The sequence below is a fragment of the Gigantopelta aegis genome, chromosome 14 (assembly GCF_016097555.1).
Source record: "Gigantopelta aegis isolate Gae_Host chromosome 14, Gae_host_genome, whole genome shotgun sequence".
Classification (NCBI taxonomy): domain Eukaryota; kingdom Metazoa; phylum Mollusca; class Gastropoda; order Neomphalida; family Peltospiridae; genus Gigantopelta; species Gigantopelta aegis.
Window position 1 is genome coordinate 44,895,537 of NC_054712.1, and position 14,190 is coordinate 44,909,726.

At 37.4% G+C, this 14,190-nt stretch overlaps 1 long non-coding RNA gene across 1 annotated transcript; it reads left to right on the top strand.

Moving 5' to 3' along the window:
- The first annotated feature begins 10,497 nt into the window (after window positions 1-10,497).
- On the top strand, window positions 10,498-13,083 carry LOC121389050. Its single transcript, XR_005960040.1, has 2 exons — window positions 10,498-11,281; window positions 12,364-13,083. It is a non-coding gene; the product is annotated as an uncharacterized LOC121389050 (long non-coding RNA).
- The last annotated feature ends 1,107 nt before the right edge of the window (window positions 13,084-14,190 follow it).

Sequence of the window (14,190 nt, forward strand, 5' to 3'; positions counted from 1 at the left end):
TGATTTAATAATCATCTGCTTTTGGATGTCAAAGGTTTGGTAATTTTGACATATAATCTAAGAGAGGAAACGGGTGCATATGCAGGGGGGAGGGTATTGGGGGTCGAAACCCTTCCCTGACCAAGATAAAACAAAAATATATATATATGTTTTCTGGGGGAACATGGCCCCATATAAACTTCGCTCAACGCAGTCTATAATCTCTAACTCCGCTGAAATCCCTGCACACGCGTCTTGGAAACCCGCTACATTTAAAAACAATATATATATATATATATTTTATTTTTTAGCAGTGGATCATTTATATGTACCATTCCACAGACAGGATATCACATACCATGACCTTTTATATACCAGTCATGGCGCACTGGGTGGAACAACTCCGCCGACGGGGATCGATTCTAGACCGACCGCGCATTAAAAAAAAACCCACCACATTTTTAGGTCTAAGTAATGAATAGAAATAACATATAGTCCTCATAAATGTTACGTATATCGAACATACCGCCCTCTTCCTCTACCCCTAGAGCGTTACGTAATTATTAACACCCCCTACATGTGACGCGTATGCCAGCCGCTGGTCACTGTCGAAATTTCAAGGCAAATCCCCCACCGACCCCTGGAAAGGTATTGTACCATACCTTTATGGATATAAATATATTTTGGGGGTATGAGACGACCCCTCAATCAAGACTGTTAAATTTGTTCAAAATCACGTGAGAAGCTCAGCGCCTGCGCAAATCGCGTAAATTCCCAGTTCCACTGGCGTCCCGCTAATTGAAGAAAAACAAGCTGTCCATTCAGTTTGCAGTTGACCTAGATAATGTAGATAAGCGAGCATTGCGATGTGGTGGGCCTTTTATGTACCAAACAGAACTGGATCATCTATTCTAAATGCTTAAATAATAAACATATTCCAGACACTGCAGCTTTAATGATAGCTGGGTTTATTGTGTTTTATTCCTATTCGTACATACATACAGATCACTGCATGAGCGGGAGTGCTATACGGAATTTACGAAACGAGTTTGGAAATAATTTTATTCCCCGAGCTAGAACGAAGAGTATAAAACAATTCATAAATTTTGTCTGGCACTCTTGCGAATGTTATAATTTATTTATTATCCACAAACTATGATTTAGAGTAAACGTGAAGTACGATTAAAATGGATTCACTATCAGCATTAATAACATTAAGCGATATTAATTACAGTGACGTGTAATGATGCCAGTATAAGAAACCACGACTGTTGCAAGCTTGCAGCGGCTATAGTGACTCGTGACTTCAGAAGTGTACCATAATAGTTTTCAAGGTGTTTTTATTATCCAGGCCATACAAATAGCGTGGGAAAAAATCCACATTTGTGTAAACGTTTGTTGCAGACCATATTGTTAATAAAACATACTTATACGTACAATACACATTGAACCTTGAAACCGTTCCATCAGGACACGGATTTGATTAACCTATAAAGTGTTAATCACATTGATAATACACTAGAAACTGTATCAAAGAGTTTCTTGAACATCATTTCAGTTGCAATCAATGCATTTCCAACGAGACACCCATTAAGACACAGTATCGCCATTCCATTAGCTGAACTTGTCGCGCGAAGCAAATGTTTTGTTACAATGAAGTACAAAAAAGGTTCCAACAGCAAAAGAAGCAATTATACAAATGACTGAATACATTTTGAATTGAATAAACACAATTAAACTGTCACAAACACATCACTTAGATAATAAAATATCCATTATAAATTGACAAGAGTTAAAAAGGACAAAGGCACGACACATCATGAAGAAATGGTTGATTTAATAGGGGACGGTGCGACACATTTTGGTGGAGTGTAAACATTTGTCAGCAAGATTTATTTGGACACAGAAATGTGATGGAATCATTTCGATTCCATCCAAAACTTTTACTGCAGTTCTTACGTGATACGGACTTTTATTATAAATTTTAATTTTATCTATCTGTGATATTGTTTATTTTTGCACAGTTCTTTACACTGTGTTTTTATTTGAATCTTTAATTTTTATATTGATGTTGACCATCACATTGTGTTTTCAATTTACCATAGTTTGACACCCAATAGCCGATGTATTGTTTGTGCTGGGGTGTCGTTAAACATTCATTCATTCATTCATTCATTTAATAGGGTGAGCAACATTGAATCGCCATCTTACAAACCAGGGACATAATAACCGAACACAGGTATTATATACATACTCTTCAAAAAATGTAGGAGAACCTGAAATATTAATGTTAATATCAACTATTAGACCGAACATACGTTTTGAAAACAGACATCCTAGTAAAGAACGTTCAGGTATGTTTATCAACACACCGAAGCACATTCCATAGTTTGCACGTGCGTCACGCAGTTGCCCGTACACGTGCGTGGGGTGTCATTCTCGATTTTGACCATTTCCAGGAAGGTCGATTAATCACTGTCTGTCAATCTGTTTCATTCTGTTGATCATACGGTTGTTATTGTTTTGTTTTTAGTCATTTTTATTGTTTGAATTTGCGATGCAGCGTATGCAACACGATGAGCGTCTACGGGCTATTGGCATGCTGCAAACAGACAGAAGTCAGCGTGAAGTGGCCAACACATTCAAAGTTTCGAAGTCAGTGATTAGCAGACTATGGAACAGGTAGCACCAAACCAAAAATGTTGACGATCAAGCCCGTTGAGGTCGTCCCAGGGCAACGATAGGAGTACAGGGTCGTTTTATCAGGCTCCAAGAAATCTAGCTAACACGGCAAATCAAATTGTTGCAAACCTTCATCAGGCTACTTGTGTCAGAGTTATGGGTCAGACGATTAGAAATCGTCTTCATGCAGCCCATCTTCGTACTCGACGGCCCCGGATTGTGCCTACCTTGACAAATCGTCACACTGCCCAAAGACGTGAATGGTGTAGGTCGCTGGTCACGTGTCATGTTTTAAGATGAGTGCCTATTCACTTCTAACTTCCTTGACAGGCTATCAGGACTGGCGACGAAGAAATGAACGGCACGCCAACGTCACATTGCGATTTCATGACAGATTTGACGGTGGATCTGTATTATGGTATCACTATCACTGACAGAACCTCCTCCATGTTGTGCAAGGAAGGGTCACTGGCCAGTACTATCGGGACAATATACTGACACTCTTTGTGGTCACGTTTGCTAGGCGTGTGGGTCGATGTTTTGTTTTTCAGGAAGACAATGCCCATGCTCACCGTGCACGCATCGTCAATGCTCACTCCAGCAGAAAAAACATCTATCGAATGCCATAGCCAGCAATGAGCCCACACCTTTCCCCCCATTGAACACATCTGGGACATGATAGGGAGACGTGTGCGTCATGCCATGATCAGTGTCGATTTCTTCGGTCCATAAAACCTGATATTGCCCTCATTGACGGTCAAGAATTACAATAACTCAGGAAGCACTCGTACAGAACAAAGTTAGGCCGACCAAGAGTGACCACCCCAGCCCAAGATCGACACATCCGGATGCTCTACACTTGGGATCGATTCAGGGCAGCAAGCTCCACAGCTATCCAAATTGCTGGACTAAGACGAATTTCCCTCCAAACCGTTGTCAACTTCTACCGGGACGAGACACTGCAGTATCGCGTTGTTTCACTGATTAACGTTAATGGTAGTATCTTTCAGCACGACAATGTCGGGTCACACATTGCACGTGTCTGCCAAGACTTTCAACAGCAAAACAACGCTCGTGTCTTGTCATGCCAAGCAACATCGTCAGATTTATACCCAATTGAACATCCCTTGGACGTCCTGGATTGCAGACTTCGCCAAAGGATCCCTATGACGCAAACACTACAGGAACTGTACTTGTCGTTACGGGATGAATGACAAAACACCATTCAAAATCGTGTTGCATCCATGCCTCATAGTTGTGCAGCTGCGATTGCAGCACGAGGATGATATAACCGATACTGAACATTTTTATACCTATGATTTATTCACATCACGTGTCACACTTCATTCTTAACCTTCTGACTACTGCAGGCGAGATATCTCGCCCGACGTCACGTCAGTCGATATACTGTACACTGTATACAGTGCATTCCCCAATTCATATTTCCCGCCGTTTTGCACACGACACTCACCGGAAACGGAAATATAATTAAAGAAAAAAGATTTTTTTTCAAAATGGTGGTTTTTGTTTTGATTTTTTCAATTGAAAATACCTTGAAATTTTGAGTTCAAAAAGTGGTTTTCGGCAAGTATTTTCGCTTGACAACAATGGCGGCACGTCGCGGTAATTTTCAGGGATCGATAGCTGATTGTAACAGCTAATTTGATAATAAATTTTATCGTTTTACCAACAACGAAAATTACCAAATATTGCAATATGAATCGTAGTTCGGGTTTAAAAAAAATTTCTGGTCAGAAAACCACTGTTATCGGGAATAATGGACATAAATACTGGACAGCTGGCCACAAATGCCCGTAAGTAAACGCAACTTTTTCGATTTTTTGCCTAATTTTAATCACCATTAGCCGATCTAAAATAATAAAAATTACAAAAAAAGACACGAAAATAATACTTACCGATTCATATATGAACTTTATTTCATGTATTTATGAAACATTTAAGTGAATATATGTGAGTAAAAATTATAAACTTGTACCCACTCAACGTGGTTTTTGTTAAAAATTAATCCAGTAGTCTAAAGGTTAACACTTCAAATCCAGAATAGGGTGGACTACAGTTTGATAATTCAGTAATCATACAATGTCTTTTCATAATAAAATTTAACTGAAATAAATGATGTAGAACCATATGTTCTGTTACACCCAACTCTTTGGGAGAGTATATATATATATATATATATATATATATATATATATATATATATATATATATATATATATATATATATATATATGTGTGTGTGCGTGTGTGTGTACTATAATATGTAACGGAAAGGTCCCTGGTTTCTTTTTAAATTCAATTATTACACTTTGGTAGTCTCCAAGTATAAAAATTAAATATTACCTACAACTTTGTGCTTACATTTTCAATTGTGGCAAGTCAAATGTGCGTTTTGAAATGGTGATATATTATATATTGGTTGTATTATATATATATTTTATTTTTTTTGAAGACAGATAAATATGACATTGTGTAATCCCAGATTGTAAATGAGTGTCTAAAATGATAAATCAAGGTGGCGGTCATAAATTATGCTATAACATAGTATTGAGAAGCTGTAACGCGGCTATTTGCACTAAAATATAGTAACTGCATTACAATCTCAGGAAGGCCTGACTCAAGTAATTAATTAATGTTTACAAACAAATCAGCACGAAAAACGTCTAGTGACTGCAACGTGTAGTGTATGCACTCTCGCCTTCATATTTACTTGTTACCGGCCTCGGTGGCGTTGTGGTTGGGCCATCGGTCAACAGGCTGGTAGGTACTGGGTTCGGATCCCAGTCAAGGCATGGGATTTGTAATCCAAATACCGACTCTAAACCCTGAGTGATTGCTCCACAAGGCTCAATGGGTAGGTGTAAACCACATGCACCGACCAGTGATCCATAACTGTTTCAACAGCTATCCTGCCTGTGGAAGCGCAAATAAAAGATCCCTTGCTGCTAATCGGAAAGAGTAGCCCATGAAGTGGCGACAGCGGGTTTCCTCTCAAAATCTGTGTGGTCCTTAACCACATGTCTGACGCCATATAACCGTAAATGAAATGTGTTCAGTGCGTCATTAAATAAAACATTTCTTTCTTTCATATTTACTTACTAGCTTAGCCAGAGTACTCTGACTGTAAGAAAACTAGACGGACATTTGGACGGTTATCAGCCCCTACAGAGACCAAACTATGTAATGTTTTCGCAATCGCTGCTCACCAAACGGCAGTAAAAGATATCCCCTCTAAGGCCACAGCAATCCAATGTTTGACGTCAACTCTGGCCAACTCCGACGCCGGGATTTCAGACCTCGTTTACCTATATCGTGCACTATTTTTCGAAATGTATTGTGCAGAGACGCGGTCTCGATCACGAATAACGGTTTGCCGTTCAGATGTATTTAATATATGAATATTTTGAAGCACAAAGACACCTGCACGCATGCACACGCGCACACAAACATATATAAATACATGCATGTATGGAAGCATGCGTACATACATACACACATACATACATACACACACGCATACATACAGATATACATATATACACACACATACATACACATATACACACACACATGCATGCATGCATACCTGCATACATACAAACATACATACGTACGTACGTACGTACATGCATGCCTACACAAGTCATATTTATAATTATAAAATGTTCTACTACACAATCATTATCTAATAAAATACACTATTATATAATAATAAAATACAAAACATCATACGATTATTATAATACACTGCAATATATAATAACATATAACATAGCGTAACAATAGAAAAATGCACAACAGTCCGATATAAAACAGATATAGCATAAGGCAGTTATAATGCACTGCAATGCAATGTAATAAACTTCGATGTAGCGCAATACTGGAACAACACAAACTAGTGCTAGAGAAAGAACATTACAAACTAACCAATTTACGACAAACTCACTGACGTCATCGTGGTGCAACGTTCAGATTGCAAATCACACGAAACACGTAATAAAACGTATTATATGTACAGTACACATTGCGTCTGAACACAAACACTTGCTCTCGTTAAGTGCATCCATTAACCTTTGCAGAAGAACCACTATAGCTGAAGACGAAATCATATGTTAATAGTGTCAGCCCGTGCGAAACAACTTGAATGAGACTTCCTTTGCATCGGACGGATATCAATAAATACTATGGATTGTTGCAGAAATTCTGGCAGCAAAAAAAGGAGCTTATCTTACGCACTTCCGCAGCTGTATATTTAGTTCATAAACTCGATAAATGCACCACAGTGACATCACTGCCCATAAAGGGACATCCCTGAGATTGCTCCATTGTAAGATGCTATCGGCTGAGTCGGACTAACACATACTTTTTTTATGATTGTAATCACATATCAAATATGTTTTTTTTCTGCACAAAATATTAGTCCCTGTATATTAAATGTGTTTCTGATCGTTGCAATATTTGTACTAGGTTAAATTACATTTTATTTCCTAAAATAGGTTTTTTTTCGTACGTACGAAATTATTTGAACACAAAATCCAGTTTGGGCTTCTTAGAAATACTAAGACGACCAGAAATACATTGAATATACACACACTGATAGTCTAAACAATAAAATATATTTAATATGTAAGTTTAATCGTAGAACTATTTTATTAGTCGGAAACGCCTTACAATGGAGCAAACGCAGGAATGTCCCTTTAAGTTTATGAACGTTATGTCGCCAGGTGTACAATAAAATGATATAAAATATAATTAAAGTGAAAGAAAACGTTCAATGGTTGTTTTGTTGAACGACACCAATAGAGCACACTGATTAATTAATCATCGGCTACATACATTTGGCAATTACGATACAGAGGGAACCCGCCATATTGTTTTTTTTCTAACATCAGCAAAGGCTGTTTCTAATAGACAGGATAGCACATAGATGTTATCGACTAACAGAGATTTTTAACGATTTAATTACATATCAAATATATTTTTTTGCGTAACATATTAGTGGCTGTATATTAAATGTATTTCTGATATTTCTAATATTTGTACTAGGTTAATTTTTATTTTATTTCCTAAAATATAGTTTTTTCGTACGTACGAAATTATTTTAAGACAAATTCCAGTTTGGCCTTCTTACAAATATTAAGACGACCAGAAACACATTAAATATACAGACACTGATATTCTAAACAAGAAAATATATTTAATATGTAAGTTTAATCGTAGAAATATTTTATTAGTCGGAAACATCTTACAATGTAGCAAACTCAGGAATGTCCCTTTAAAAAACACAACGTGTCAACTGCACGGATTCGAACCTACTGCATCGATTCGAATGGCATTTGTCAACACGTCCTTTGATACGTCAGTATTGGAACACTGCTTTGGAACAGACACCCACCCACATTTGACAATATCTGGACCACTACTATAATATCATATTGTATTTACGAGAAAAACACTTAAAGACACTTGTCGGAAACACACGAAACCGATTAAGATGTCCAGGGAGTGTTATGACAAGTTCACCACTGCTGGCCACTTTATATAAACAATATTAATGATGATTAATAAATTAATGTGCTCTAGTGGTGTCGTTAAACAAAACAAACTTTAACGTGCTTCTATTTCTGTCCATCGAATAAGAACATCATTTCACTTAGACTGCTGTGAAACAAGCAGACAAAAGGTCCTGTGTCAGGATGTCAAATTGCATATTCTTTGCAGAATGGAACTGGCTTCAATATTGTTTATATAAAGTAGCCAGCTGGGGTGAACTGGTCATAACACTCCCTGGACATCTTAATCTGTTTCGTGGGTTTCCGACAAGTGTCTTTAATGTTTGTTTTGTTTATCTTAACCAAAATATTGATGATTTTAACGGTCTTAGCGAGGAAATCCATGGCTCTTTTATAGGGCCCACAGACATGATAGCACACACCATGGCCTTTGATATACAAGTCATTCGCCATCTTTGTGACTGTTGTTTATATATGTTTTGGATTATTGTGGATTTTTGTTTTGGTGTGTATGTGTCAGTATACGTTATATTTTCTTTTGATGTACCAGTATCTGATTTTAATACATAATCATATAATTCATCCATTCTCCATTTTAACTGGATTATTGGCGTATATCTAAACGATTTTCTGTCATGCTGTCGCTACTTTTGCTCCTGTAAAGCATGTCCTACCATTGAACACATGCCGTAGAATACGGCCTGAGCGTAATAAAGACCTGCCTTGCCTTGTCTGTTGTCATGGACATGTACATCAGTCAGCTCACTGGACTGTCTATCAGATTTATCATTGTAATTATTTTGTTGTGTATTTGTTTTTGTTGTTTATTTGTTGTTTTTGATGTGGGTGTTTTGGAGGGGGGGGGGGGGGGATGGCTGCAATGAAAGCTTTTGTCTTTCTTTTTTGTATATTTGTTTATATATTGTATTGTCGGTGAATTTGGTTTTTGCCTTTTATTTTTAGGGTTTTAATATATTTTTAAATTATTAATATTGATGTTGTTATTTTGTTAACGGAGTAATATTCACCATGCCAATGCAAAACATATCTGGTCGCTTTATTTTATCTATATCTCTAGCATTATTGCATTATGGATAATTAGCATTATTGCATTATGGATAATTAGCATTTTAGCATTAGTCCTTTGCTTGTCCAAATGTTATTAACTCGGTGGACTGTGTCCGGTTTTCATCATAGTTGTTTTGTTGACTATTTGTGTTGTTGCTGTTTATGTTTGTGGATATCCTTGTGGATTTGCTGTTGTTCTTTTTTTCGCGGTGGGAGTTTTCGTATATTGTCTGTATATTAACGTTTTTATTTTATTTTTCATTTTCTTTGTTTTGTATTTGCTGGTGTTATTTTGTGAGTTTCGGGGGGAGCGGGGGTACACATTTGTTACATTATCTCAGTATTGCTTATTATTTATTTCACGTTCATCGGGGTATGAAACAAAAATCCGCAAATTGTGTGAATCGGCAAAGCCGTTCTCACAGAAGTTTGCGGATGATTTCGTTTTGTTCATACCCAGATGAACGTAAAAGGAATAACAGACACTATTTATAATTAAATTTCAAACATACTTACTAATGATAACTTGAAAAATTCATATTTTATTTGGAATTATTTTATGGTTAAAACAATAACGCTCTGTAAGACAAATTACCAATATATTATGACGTCATCAGGTATGACGTTCCCTGACGACATAATTGTTACATTCATCGAGAAATGAACTCCCGTTGCTACGGTTGGACCAGTGGGATGACGTTGTATTTTAATTAATGCAACGGGACATTAATTATTGAGAGGTAGCATTGTTCAAATGTTTACACTGTGTTTTAATTTAAAGCTAGGATTCCATGTGTCCGTAGTGCGCTATGCGTAGTGCGTTATGCGTGATGCGCTAACAACGGTTTCTATTGAATTCAATTGAAGCGATTCCATGTGTACGTAATGCGTGATGCGTTAATTCAGAACTCCTCGATGATCGTTCCAATACGCATCACGCAGACAATACGGACACAGGAAGTTGAGAAATCACGTGTTTCCTAGTTTTTTTGCGGCAATATCAAAATGCCTCGGAACATTGTTCCAGAAGATATTTTAGAAAAATTAATAGAAGTGGTGAAGCAAAAGCCGTCCATATATGACACTTCAAGAAAGGACCACAAGGACTCTGTGAAGAGCGTCAATATATGGAATAGCGTAGCAACTATACTTGACTGGGAGGGAAAGACAGGTAGGAAGATTAGACCCACATACATAAACACATGCACATTATATATAATCAAACCTGATTTTTAAGTGGTCATGTTTAATTTAGTGTAGTACGATGTGTAATGATTTTACATTGATGAAATTGTCTCGTTTTATTTCTACGTTATTGCGTCAGCATTTTAGTGACACATTGTGATGTACATTACGTCACTTGTGTACATTTCATCTCGTCGGGAGTGGGACGTAGCTCAGTGGTATAGCGTACGCTCAAGGTGGGTCGCCAGATGGATCCTTCTTAGTGGACCCATTAAGCTAGTTCTTTTTCCAGCCAGTGCTTCACAATAACGTGGTATGTACTACCCTGTATATGGGATAGTGCATATAAAATATCCTTTGCTGCTAGTCAGAACGAGACGCCCAAGTGGCGGGAGCGGGTTTCCTCTATTGATTTTGAATAATGGCAACAAATGATTTCTCTATGTATATGTAAATCAGTTGCTACTGCTACTATGGTTGTTTACGAATTTACGTACTCTGTTTTTACATAGGTGATTTCTGGAAAGTAAAATGGAGAACACTTTTTTTTTTCTTTTTCTTTTTGGTGTTGTTTTAAAGCATATTGAATATTGCAGTTCATATAATTATAACATTAACTATGTCTACATCATATCTTCCTTGCCCTAGATATTACATGCACAATGATTGGGTAGAAGTTATACTGATTATTTTCAGCACTGACAGCAATCTATGTGCAGATAGTCTTTCTCTGAACGAGAACGATGATCATGATGACCTATCTGAAAACTCTGTGGATGGTGATGAAGATCCAGACGATGAGATTGGGATAAAATATACTGCTGATCAACAAGGTAAATCGTAAAAATAACTTCTATTCTCTGAACTGTCCTCTTTGAATGATTTCATTTTGCCATGGCAGTTTGTAAACATTAGCAAAATACTCCATGAAAACCTCCCGTATTTTGCCTGCCTCCACACCTGATCTGTGACCAATTCGGGGCATATTTTCAAGAGCCTCGCATTCTGTACCCTCAACATATTCTTGCTGGATGGCTTGTATCTGTGCCGGGGTGCTCTGGCTTTGTAGCATGTTGTGCAAAACACATGTAGCCTTTACCACAGATTTGACCGTTTCAGGCTGTACCGCTATTTTTTTGTGATATATTCTCCAACGACATGCTAGTATCCCGAAAGCATTTTCTACAATGCGTCTGGCTCTACTTAATCTGTAGTTAAACAGTTTCTGCTCTTCTGTGCAACCCCTTCCAGGAAATGGTCTCAGAAGAGTCCTTTGTAGTGGAAATGCTTCATCTCCTATGATGACATAAGGCATTGGTCCCATGTGCCTGCCACCAGGAAGAGGAGTATCTTGAGGCAGATTTAATTTACCTGCAGCTAAAGCTTTGCCAAGGCTTGAATGTGAAAAATGCCCCCATCGCTGTTTCGTCCATATGACCCAATGTCAATATAAAGAAACTTGAGATTAGCATCAACTAAGGCTAGTAACACCATAGAAAATGTGTTTTTGTAGTTGAAATAGAGTGATCCTGTATTTTTTGGTGCTTTTAGAATAACGTGTTTGCCGTTTATCGCTCCGATGCAATTGGGGAAGTCCCATTTATCCATAAAGTTTTCTGCAATAAGCCTCCATTCATTACTGGTTCTTGGTGGCGGCATATACAAGTCCTTCATGTGATACCAAATCAGCTCACATACCTCTGGAACAATGGTACCAACAGTTGTAGCACCCACACGGAAACTGAATGCAAGTAACTTGTACGACTCACCCGTTGCCAGATATCTGAAATGAATGAAAAGATCATTTATTATTGTCGTTGTTGTTGTTGTAGTTGTTGTTATTGTTATTATTATTATTAATGTATTAACTGTGCTTAATTTTTTCGCTTTTTTTTTTTTTTTTTTTTTTTAATAGCATAAAGAGCCAGTCAACATCAAACGTCAACAGAACATCTGCTAGTGGTAGCAAACAAATAATAAGATCAAAGCAAGCCAGGTATAGAAAAACTAAAGAACCAGATGGCTTTCAGAAGGCACTGATTGATCTCTGCACAAGTACTAAAAAGAGAAGGGAAAACATTCCAGAAGCTAGAGATGAAGATGAGGCTTTCCTTGAGCCATACATTCTTCGTCTAAAGAAACTGCCAAACGATGTTAAAGGAGTGGTGCAATTTCAGATTGCACAGTTGTTCTTCAATGCAGAGAATAGGTATTTGCCACCCCAAACTATTATGCCTCTTCCTTCAATGCAAGCTTGTGTGCAGCCTCAAACACATTGCATAATATCTCCCTCCAGCACACTTCAGCAGTGCGTTCCCTTATATCGGTGCTCACCACAAAGTAATCACTATGAAAACGAGCACTTCCCCAGTGTGGAGAGGGAAACATCAGATGTTCTTGGCATGGCTATGACCGAGTTAAACAACTGAGACAGGAATTAATATGTTTCTTCATTATGGCAACCTTAATGTATAGAGCACTGTAACGTTTGCATTCGGTATTTTAGATGCAATAGGGCCAGGATGGCAAATGCTCACTATTCATGATTTTCAGGAAACAGTTCATACCACAGTCATTGTATAATTTTGATATTTGTATTACATGTTTTTGCAAATAAACAGAACTTAACAAAATATATACATGTGTATGTTTACGTTATTACCTCAAACATATTGTAAGTCGTTCCGTTGGACTGATGGTTTCTCTTGTTAGGTTTATTTTGACAAGGTGTGGCTCTAAATGCAACAAAACTTGCTGAAATTGTTCCCTGCTTAAACGAAAGTATTGCTGGAATTCTTTTGAATCCAACTCAAGTTCTTTAACCAGATGATGGCACGTTCCAAATATTTTTCTCTGTTTCAATATTGCATGGACCCAGCACTTATGTTTCCTTCGTTTGGTTTTCTTTCGGTAGTAATGCGCAATTCCAGCTGTGAGCAACATATTTTCATCTTCTTCCACCTCTCTTTTTAAACGCGCTAGTTTTGACCAGCAGGGAGGCATGATAAAGTCTACTATAGATAATGTTCCGTAAAAATAACATTCAACAAAAAATATAAACACAATACACAGAAACTTATATATGTACGTGTATATGCAGCATAATTATGATAAGCCAGTTTGTTAAATGTCAGCGGATCCAAGTCGATGGTGTTGGGGTGGGTGCCCTTTTCTAAAGAATATAAACAGTTTATTCCTTCAGTGGGGGAGATGGAATATTGATATTTTTTGGAGGTAGATTACGGTGTGTATCATGATTTGAGTAAACATCGAAATATTAAAAGTTATTAAAAGTTGCACCCACACACTAGAAGCCAGACATCCGTCATATAATATTTTCATACAGTAACAATAACTTTGTGATAATAACTACACTTAAGCCATATTTTGCAAGCCATATTCACAAAATACACACCTATTCTTTTCTCCAGTCTTGCTCCAAAAGGGCAAAGTAGTTTCACGCAGATGAATATATACGGCTACATGGAAACGGGCAAAACGCATTGCGCATCACGCATAACGCACTACGCATAGCGCACTACGGACACATGGAATCCTAGCTTAACTGGTGGATTTTTATCTTGATATTGATCATCAATTGTTTTGCATTTACCATAGTTTGACACCCAATAGCTGATGTATTTTTCGTGCTGGGGTGTCGTTAAACATTCATTCATTCATTCATTCGTGTTCAAATGTTATTAAGTTAATTGTTATGGTCAGTTTTTGCCGAATTCTACAA